This window comes from Chiloscyllium plagiosum, chromosome 41, assembly GCF_004010195.1.
Source record: "Chiloscyllium plagiosum isolate BGI_BamShark_2017 chromosome 41, ASM401019v2, whole genome shotgun sequence".
In the NCBI taxonomy this organism is placed as follows: Eukaryota; Metazoa; Chordata; class Chondrichthyes; order Orectolobiformes; family Hemiscylliidae; genus Chiloscyllium; species Chiloscyllium plagiosum.
The window spans coordinates 20,085,911-20,096,400 of NC_057750.1; the positions used below are offsets into that span (position 1 = coordinate 20,085,911).

Sequence of the window (10,490 nt, forward strand, 5' to 3'; positions counted from 1 at the left end):
CACTCTCCCTCCCCCTCCCCCATTCCCATTTCCACTCTCCCTCCCCCATTCCCCCAGCATGACCTCGTGTTTCTGAAACACAAAAAAGCTAACACACTGTCTGTCTTCTTAACAACCACATCAACAGTCTCCAGTTAACCTGGAGAAACATTCGAAGTGATCAACTACTCAGTCACTCTTTGTCTGTTCTCTCAAGACTGTCCCTGGAGCCAATCTAGAAACTAAGCTTCTTCTGGAAAGAGGACATCAAATAGACTCTTGGCCAGCTCTGAGCAGTTCCTATAGAAATTAAATCTTAAAAAAAAAGAAACTAATTGGGAGTTATAAGGTTTCAATCTTGCAACCTCTAGCAGTGAGAACAGAGAAACCACCTTTATGAGACACACGTGTGTGCAATAAGGTGGGGTGGCACGGTGGCTCAGTGGTTAGCGCTGCACCACACAGCACCATGGATCCGGGTTCAATTCCCGTCTCGGGCGACTGTGTGGAGTTTGCACATTCTCCCAGTGTCTGTATGGGGTTCCTCAGGGTGCTCTGGTTTCCTCCCACAGTCCAACGATGTGCAGGTTAGGGTGGATTGACCATGCTAAATTACCCATAGTATTAGGTGCATTAGTAAATGTATGGTAGGGGAATGGGTCTGGATGGGTTACTCTTCGGAGAGTCAGTGTGGACTCGTTGGGCCGAATCTAATCTAACCTAATCTAATTATTGTCCAAGGGGTTTGGCTGACCTTGTACATAAATGTCAGAAAATTAACATGATGGTAGTGCCAGCAGATAATGTGTTCCCAGATTTTACACGTTGGACTGTTGTGTGAATTTTAGTTTTGTCCACCCCAGTCCAACACCAGCACCTCCAAGTCATTTATGTTCAATCCTGTTTAAAGACACTGAAACCAACAGACAGACAAAGTTCCATGAAGAGCTTTGTTGAATTGCAGATGAGCTATTTTCTTTTATTTGTAGGCAACACACTGTTTGAACCCACAGCAGGTCAGTGTGAAATTTGAGAAACACTTGATTTTGGGATGGGGCCGAGCCACACACAATTCTCACTGCAACAGATTCTGATCCAAGGCTGCATACCTACAACTCAGTGGCTGAGCTATTTCAGGTTTTGTATATTTGAATCTCTCAGATATTTGGAGTTTGGAAAGTAAGACATTGTCTCAGGCATTCACTGGAAACAGGTTCTGGCATTTGCATTTGAATCACCTGCACAGAGCAATCTCCATTTCCTACCTCAGCAAGGATCTATAAATGGCTTTTGACACATTGCCCCCTCTCCCTTACTGACAAATGAATCAAATCAGACATCTTAGCTTTGTTCACAGCCACCATTTTATATTAGCACAGCAGTGACATTAACTTTATAAATAGGGAAAAGCAAGGCAGGCTGGCAACATCCATATGGTTTGAAAATATTAAACCTTGGTCCCACATTAACATCTAAATTCTCTGACCCTAAACCTCTGGAAGTGAGGTTCTGTCTTGGAATTTTCTTGCTCTAAATGTGATTCCTGGAAAAACTCTCTCTCTCTCTGACGTAAATTTCGATATTTCCATCGTGCGTGTTTGTGGTTCTGAGTATGAGTGAGCATATCTGTGTGAGCGAGAGACTATTCCTGGTGTGTCCAACTTGAGTGTCAATGATTCCACTCATGTGTACACACACACACACACACACACACACACACACACACACACACACACACACATCTTAAAGACTGTCTCCATTTCCTATCTCTGCAAGGGAATTCACATTTTAATGATGCATTCATGCAGGATGGAAAACCGCTTTTGAGACATTCCCCGTTATGACAGTAATTCAGCCCCAGTCTGAAACTTGGAAATATGTAACAGAACAGAAACGTACCAGCAGCTTTTTGAGTTCCTGCTTCCAATTTAACATTTGACCATTTAGTTGATCTTGTCTTCAGTCTAACATTCAACATGCATCTCTTCACATCTCACATTATTTCAGTTCTCCTACAATTTCACCAGATTCCCCATGTTTACACTATCCCTATTGAAAACTGCAGGGCAGGTAGAGAATGGTGTTAGATACAGAGTAAAGCTCTAAACTTCAGCATTTTACATTTCCCAGCCGTGTTCAATGTGGGATTGGGTATTGATTAAATCACCCACTTCCCCATCCTGTCCCCTTCAAACATACTCAAGACAGCTCCAACACTGGGTTAGAGAGAAAGTATGTGTCCCTTTACACTTTCCCATCTGAATCTCCCCGAGTCTGGGGAGAATGGGTTTAGATACAGAGTAAAGCTCCCTCTATATTGTGCCCCCATCCAACACTCCCAGGACAGGGCCATCACAGGGTTAGATACAGAGTGAAATTTATCTATTATTTTAAGTGAAATTAATACTCCCACTCCCCTATCCCCATTAAAAACATTCCCCAAGGGCCTTGGAGTACTCCAGAAGGAGTTGGCATAGCACATCACCAGGTGTAGAAACATCTGTGTTGACTCTTGTAGCATTAAAACAACAACTGGGAATCGTACTATGTCAGATTCTACGGATGTTCCTTAATGGCGATCAGTTCGGTTTGAGCATCGCACACTCTCGGGCACACAAGTGTCTGGGTTTATATTGAGCTCCGGTTACAACAGAGAAGTGTGCTTCTACAGTGTCATACTTGAAGGGGTCTGAGCTGTGATGGAGTAGGAGAGCTGTATTCCCTCAGCTGTGAAGCTGTGGCAACACCACGAGACGCAACAGTCTTGTAATTCCTCCCCTCAACTTGTTAAGTTATCCGTCGCCCAGCCAGTGCACACGCTAAACCTGCCTTGTGTAAACTGAATAGCCATGTGTCTCCCTGCAGTAATATCTCAGTGTTTCCTATGGGATATTGTTTGCCCCTCAAGTGTCTCTTGTGCTGACGTCCCGTGCCCATCTCTGTAACGCTGTCTCCTCGTGTCAGTAACGTTCTGGATCATCTCCAGCAGTGACCGATTATAGAACATAGAATCCCTACAGTGTGGAAGCAGGCCATTCGGCCCAACAAGTCCACACTGACTGTCTAAAGAGTAAGTCACCCACACCCACCACTCTCCATTTACCTCTGACTAAAGCACCTAACCTACACATCACTGAACACTACGAGTAGTTTAGCATGGTCAATCCACCCTAACCTGCACATCCCTGAACACTATGGGGTAATTTAGCATGGGGAGAAAGTGAGGTCTGCAGATGCTGGAGATCAGAGCTGAAAATGTGTTGCTGGAAAAGCGCAGCAGGTCAGGCAGCATCCAGGGAACAGGAGAATCGACATTTCGGGCATAAGCCCTTCTTCAGGAAGGCCAATCCACCCTAAACTGCAATCCCTCAACACGAAGGGTAATGCAGCATGGCTAATTCACCCTAACCTGCACATCCCTGGACATCATGGGGTAATTTAGCATGGCCAATCCACCCTAACCTGCACATCCCTGGGCACTATGGGTAATTTAGTATTGTCCATCCACCCTAACCTGCACATCTTTGGATTGTGGGAGGAAACAGGAGCACTCGGAGGAAACCCACTCGCCAGAGGGAGAATGTGCAAACTCCACACAGACAGTCGCCCGAGACTGGAATCGAACCCGGGTTCCTGGCGCCGTGAGACAGCAGTGCTAACCATTGAGTTACTGTGCCATCTTAGTGGAGCTCTTCACCCTGGCTCTGGCCAACATGGAGCAAACCCACTTTGAGAGTGGCTTCACTGGGTCCCACAGCACCAATGTGTTTGGATCACTGTACCCGCATCCACCACTTCATCATTCCACACGCAATCCGCCCTCTGTGTAAATAATTTGTCCCTCGTGTCTTTTTCAAATCTCAACTTAAAACTGTGCCCCCTTGTCTGGAAACACCCCAACCTCGGGAAAAGGCAATTACCATTAATTACCATAAAATGGTGGTTTTAACTGCGTAGTTATAAGTATTCCTCAGTGGCAGAATTTTGTGTTTATTTAATCTGTACTGAAACTGTGTGGAAATACAGCAACAGCTGGACAATATACAGGTTGGGGCTAGCAAGGGGCAAGTAACATTGATGCCACACGAGTGCCAGGCCAGGACCAGCTCCAAAAAGGGAGAGTCTAATGGTTGCTGTCTGACAATAAAGATTCAGACTCAGTCAGATGCTGGGGACGTGATGTCTGTGGTCATGTGGTGCATTGACCATGTTGGATACAACATGGGGTTGTTGATAGCTGCTACATGGTCACATGTGCTCAGTTTCCAGGGAACGTTAGGTACAAGATGCCATTGTTCAGACAGGGATGGTCTACAGGCTACAGGTACCATCGAGTCTATTAATGAATACTGGCAGGAGGGAGAGAAGACACAGAGGTCTCAGACAGGAGACTGCATTGAAATATCCTGCCAAATAATGTGGACTTGATCAGATTGGGCAGAACCCCAATGCCATTAAAGATTCAGAACCAATGACCAGGAACATCAACAGGATGTCAGAAATAATTCCAGACATGAAGATCTTCAGTGATGTGGATCAACTGTAGAGCTTGGGAATGTCTTCCTTGGAGGAAAAGGTTCCAAAGAGATTTGACCGGGGTGTTGGAAACCATGAGGGTAGAGACAGTGAGGTGAGAGTGATATCCCTTGACATGATTCGACCGAGTGTGGCATCATGAAGCTCTGGCAAGACTGGAATCAATGGGTATGGGGGGGAGGGGCAAACTCTCCACTGGTTGAGGTCAGACCTGGCACAGGGCAAGATGGTCATGGTTGGTGGAGGGTCAGTCATCTCAGCTCCAGGACATCTCTGCAGGAGTCCCTCAGGGTAGCGTCCTAGGCCCCAACCATCTTCATCTGCTTCATCAATGACCTTCCCTCCATCAAAAGGTCTGAAGTGGGGATGTTCACTGATAATTGCAGTCTTCAGCGATTCCTCAGATACTGAATCAGTCCGTGTTCAAATGTAACAATACCTGGACAATATCCAGGCTTGTGCTGACAAGTGGCAGGTAACACCTGTGCCACACAAATGCCAGGCTATGACCATCTCTAATAAGAGACATTCCAACCATTAATACCACGACCATCACTGAATCCCCCACGATCAACATCCTGGGGTTACCATTGACCAAAAACACACTGGATTTGAGAGATATATCAGTGCAGAGGCCACAAGAGCAGGCCAGAGGCTGGGAATACTGTAGCCAGTAATTCACCTCCTGACTCCCCAAAACCTGTCCACCATCTACAAGGCACAGGTCAGGAGTATGATGGAATACTCCCCACTTACCCTGGATGGGGGCAGTTCCAGCAACACTCCAGAAGATCGACACCATCTAGGACAAAGCAGCCCCTGCTTGATTGGTACCATATCCACAAACATCCCCACCCTCCCCCACCGATGCTCAGTAGCAGCAGTGTGTACCATCTGCAGAAATTCCCCAAAGATCCTCAGGCAGCACCTTCCAAATCTACACCCACTTCCATCCAGAAGGATGAGGGGCAGCAGATACATGGGAACACCCCCCCCCCCCTGCAAGTTCCCCTCCGAGCCACTCCCCATCCTGACTCGGAAATATATCACCGTTCCTTCAGTGTGGCTGGGTCAGAATCTTGGAATCCCCTCCCTCAAGGGCATTGTGGGTCTACCCACAACACATGGATTGTAGCGGATCAAGAAATCAACTCACTCCCACCTTCTCAAGGGGGCAACTAGGGACGGGGCTATAAATGTGGATCGGCTAGTGATGCCCACCATACAGCAGTTAAAAGGCATCTGGATGGGTATGTGAATAGGAAGTGTTCAGAAGGATATGAGCCAAGTGCTGGCAAATGGGACTAGATTAATTGAAGATATTGGGTCGGCATGGACGAGTTGGGCCGAAGGGCCTGTTTCCTTGCTGTATGTCTCTATGACTACAGGGGACAGGTATAGGTTAGTGAGTGTCTGAAAGAGCCAGCACAGACATAATCCAGAGTCTATAGCATGGGAACAGGCCCATCAGCACAAGCTGTCCATACTGTCCCGTGTTCACAATTAATCTCAACCCCTCTCCCAGCGTTTGGTCCATATCCCTCCCCCCTGATCCCATCCATGTCCCTGTCTCAATGTTTCTTCAATGATGAAATTGTACTCGCTTCCACGGCAAAGTTCCAGACCCTCACCACCCTCTGTGTGAAAACATTGTCCCCTCTGGACCCTTTTATATCTCTCCCCTTAAACTTGTCCCCTCTAGATTAGACACTCTCCTACAATGGGGAAAGCTAACTGCCTTATCAATGCCTCTGATGGTTTAATAGACCTCTGTAAGGTCACCCCCTCAGTCTCTGACGCCCCAGGGATAAAAGCCCCAGCGTAAACAGCCTCTACCTTTAACTTAAATCCTCCAATCCAGGCAGTATCTTAGTAAATTTTTTCTGCATTCTTTCTAGTTTAATAATATCCTTTCTCTAGTCGGGTGACCAGAACTGCATGCAGTATTCCAAATGTGGTCTTATGAAGGTCTAGTACAAAGATGAACCAACTCCTGTACTCGATGATGAAATGCTGGAACAGTCCCATGTTGGAGTCCAAAGGCTGAATCAGGTGACAATTCCTCACTGGAACCTTATGTGATATTAAGAAAGAGAGAAATTGTCTCGGGGAGACATGAAATTAGGAAACAGAATGACTTTCAGGAGTGAAATTCAGAAAGGTGTCGTCTAGTGAGGAACAATGCAGAAACTTCTATTGGCTGCATTACAGGGCTTGCAGATCAGCAGCCAATTAAAGTGGCCCGTTGAGTTGACCAATCCCCTCAGACTGTCCGCCATGGCTGAGACAGTCTTGGCACGTCACCCACTCTCCCCTTCACCATGTGGCTCAGCCATTTCAACAATGAGCAAACGCCAACTCATGGGCTATACTGTTGGTCAATGGTGGAAGGACATAGGGGTGGTGGGAAGGAGGGCCCAGGTGAACAGGAAGGCCAATGAGAAGAGGGCAGGATTTGGGGCTGGTGCAGCTAATGGCAGGAGGGTTACCTGGATGGAGGTGAGGTGGCTCAGTGCAGGGAGAGGCAAGGCTGTGGTCAGACCCTGTCAGAATCACAGTGTCCTTCAGCTTCTGGTGCTGTTGTTACTGTTGCAGCAAGGTGAGTACCGGTCAGACTGGAGTCAAACTGCTGGAGGGAGCCCAACGCTGAAGGGATGGAGATGGAGGGAGGGCAGAGAGACAGGGGGAGGGGGCAGGGAGACAGAGAGATGGGGATGGAGAAAGTAAGGGTACAGGACATGATGGAAAAGGCAGAAAGAGCAGATGGAGGTGAAAAGTGAGATTGATGGGGAGAGGTTTGAGAGGGAAATTGAGATGGGAGGAAGGATTGAAAGGGAAAGAGCTAATTCCTGATGTACTGATCCTGCGACAATGCAGCACTCCCTCAGTACTGACCCTCCGACAGTGCGGCACTCCCTCAGTACTGACCCTCCGACAGTGCGGCACTCCCTCAGTATTCACCCTCCCACAGTGCGGCACTCCCTCAGTACTGACCGTCCGACAGTGCGGCGCTCCCTCAGTCCTGACCTTCCGAAAGTGCGGCACTCCCTCAGCACTGACCGTCCGAAAGTGCGGCACTCCCTCAGTACTGACCCTCCGACAGTGCGGCGCTCCCTCAGTCCTGACCCTCCCACAGTGCGGCGTTCCCTCAGTACTGACCCTCCGACAGTGCGGCGCTCCCTCAGTACTGACCCTCGGACAGGTTGAGAGTGAATTGAACCCGTGACCTTGACGTTTTGGATGTTTGAAAGATTGCTTCCAATCGGGGCAACTTACACTGCTCTGCCTCTCTCCCCCTCCCTTTCTCACACTCTCTTTACCTCTCTCCCTTATACAGCTGTTTCTGTGTGTAACTGTGTTGCTGTGTTGACTCACTCCCCTACCTCTTTCTCATCCTCTCTCTCCCTCTCTCTCTCACATCGCTGTTTCTGTGTGTAACTGTGTTGCTGTGTTGACTCACTCCCCTACCTCTTTCTCATCCTCTCTCTCCCTCTCTCTCTCTCACATCGCTCTCCCTCTCTCTCTCACATCGCTGGTTCTGTATGTGACTGTTGCTGTGTTCATTTTCTCCCTCTGCCTCTTTCTCTCTCTCTCTCTTTACCTCTCTCTCTCTCTCTCTGTGTCTCTCTCTCTCTGTGTCTCTCTCCTGATTTCTCCTCCTATCCCCTTGCTCTCCCACTCTGCCACATTATCTTCCTGTCCTCCCTGTAGTTGATGTTTCACCATGACACTCTGTTCACCAAGACACTGTTTCCATTATGTTTCATTTCTCAAACTATCAATGATCAACAGGTCATAACTGAAAGCTGCAAGGACTGTAAGCAGTAACAACAAATTCACTCCCCACAAGATTTCACTGAGCAGGGACACAGTGTCCACCTTATTCACTCGAGCAGTGTAGAAGAAGTTCTACTCTGTATGGAACCCTGTACGGTCCTTGTCCTGGGAGTGTTTGATGGGGGACAGTGTAGTGGGAGCTTTACTCTGTATCTAACCCTGTGCTGTCCCTGTCCTGGGATGTTTGCTGAGGGACAGTACAGAGGGAGCTTTACTCTGTATCTAACCCCATGCTAACCCTGCCGTGGGAGTGTTTGATGGGGACAGTGCAGAGGGAGCTTTTCACGATGTATTTGTGTGAACGGGATGGTCTATTTCTCTCTCGCTGGTTTATTTTCAGATCTGAAATGCAGAAAGCAGTGCGGACAAGCCAGGATTGTCACCACGTTTGTATCTGTGAAGATTTGTAGCTCGGGTGCTCGTTGTTGTGGTTCTGTTCGCCGAGCTGGAAGTTTTTGTTGCAAACGTTTCATCCCCTGGCTAGGTGACATCATCAGTGCTTGGGAGCCTCCTGCGAAGCGCTTCTTTGATGTTTCCTCCGGTGTTTATAGTGGTCTGTCCCTGCCGCTTCGGGTTGTCAGTTTCAGCTGTCCGCTGTAATGGTTGGTATATTGGGTCCAGGTCGATGTCCAGACAGAGAACAGCCAGGGAATTCCTAGAGGCATGGCATTCATCCACAAACTCCATCAACAAACACATCGACCTGGACCCAATATACCAACCACTACAGCGGACAGCTGAAACTGACAACCGGAAGCGGCAGGGACAGACCACTATAAACACCGGAGGAAACATCAAAGAAGCACTTCGCAGGAGGCTCCCAAGCACTGATGATGTCACCTAAACGTTTGCAACAAAAACTTCCCAGCTCGGCGAACGGAACCACAACAACGTTTGTATCTGTTTGTCTGTAACAGTCTCTCTATCTGAGTCTTTCCTTTTCTCTCTCTTTCGGTCCCTGTCTCTCTGTCTCTCTCATTGGTTGGAAATGTAATCTGGTCCTCATGTTCTGCGTGACCTGTGACCTCAGGCAGTCTGTCTCACAGCCATCCTACACCCAGTTCCCTTTGATATCTCCTTTCCCTTCCACTGGAGTTGGGCGAGGATCGGTTATGTCTGGGTCACTCAGTGATCTAACTGCAGCCCGCTGCCCTGTTCCCTGCTCTGGCCCTGGTGCAGCATTCCAACATCACCCCGTGTTAGGGTGGGATGGAGACACATGTCGCCAGAACATTAGCTTCAGGCTCTGGATTACCAGCCTGTCCCATTCCCACTGCTCCTCTGTGTCTCTTCCTCTCTGAGTGAAACTGCCTTCAGCGTGGTCTAAAAACTAATATGCACATGGGTGGAGCTGGAGTGCCAGCTCACAGATTAACTCTTCCCTCGCTGTAGCCTTTTGCATCGATATGACCAAGAATCCGGTTGTGTCCAGTCCATCAGTGAAACTGCCTTCAGCGTGGTCTAAAAGCTAATATGCATGTGGGTGGAGCTGGAGTGCCAGCCCACAGATTAACTCTTCCCTCGCTGTAGCCTTTTGCATTGATATGACCAAGAATCCGGTTGTGTCCAGTCCATCTAACAGTGTCCTGTCTCTGTTCACAGTACCTCAGCGTACACGCGCCCATGTGACCACCAACACTCAGAGGGTGGAAGTTCATAGTGAGGGGTGTAAGTATCACATCATTGTGTTGGCTATTGTGGGATCGGGAGGTGGGGAGGAGAACAGCCTGCTTTGGGGATTGAGAGCAGCAATTGCTGCAAAAACTTTGGGAGGGTGGGAGTGATTAGTGAAAGGGAACCGGAATACTACAGGTTCACACCCCATCACGGTCTCAGTTATCCGTTCCGGCATTTATACCCCTCCGTATCCCTGAATCCCCCTCTGTCTCTTCAACACTCGCTATCTCTGTAACCACCTCCAGCCCCTAAATTCCTCCCATCTCCGTAACTCCCTCCAGCCCCAAAACACTCCCTATCTCTGTAAACTCCTCCAGCCTCTTCACCCCTCCCTATCTCTGCAACCTATTCCAGCCCCGACACCCCTCATTATCTCTGTAACCTCCTCCAGCCTCTACATCCCTCCCTATCTCTGTAACCCCACCAGGCCTGACACCCCCCCCCCCCCCCTTACCCCCCCC

At 48.5% G+C, this 10,490-nt stretch overlaps 1 long non-coding RNA gene across 1 annotated transcript in view; it reads left to right on the forward strand.

Annotated features, from left to right (window-relative positions):
• The window catches only part of LOC122542924, a 34,203-nt gene extending 24,183 nt beyond the window's left edge, over window positions 1-10,020 (forward strand). The window contains exons 3-4 of the long non-coding RNA XR_006309886.1: window positions 6,414-6,567; window positions 9,955-10,020. This is a non-coding gene — a long non-coding RNA (uncharacterized LOC122542924). The remainder of the gene's footprint in view (window positions 1-6,413; window positions 6,568-9,954) is intronic.
• Window positions 10,021-10,490: the final 470 nt, after the last annotated feature.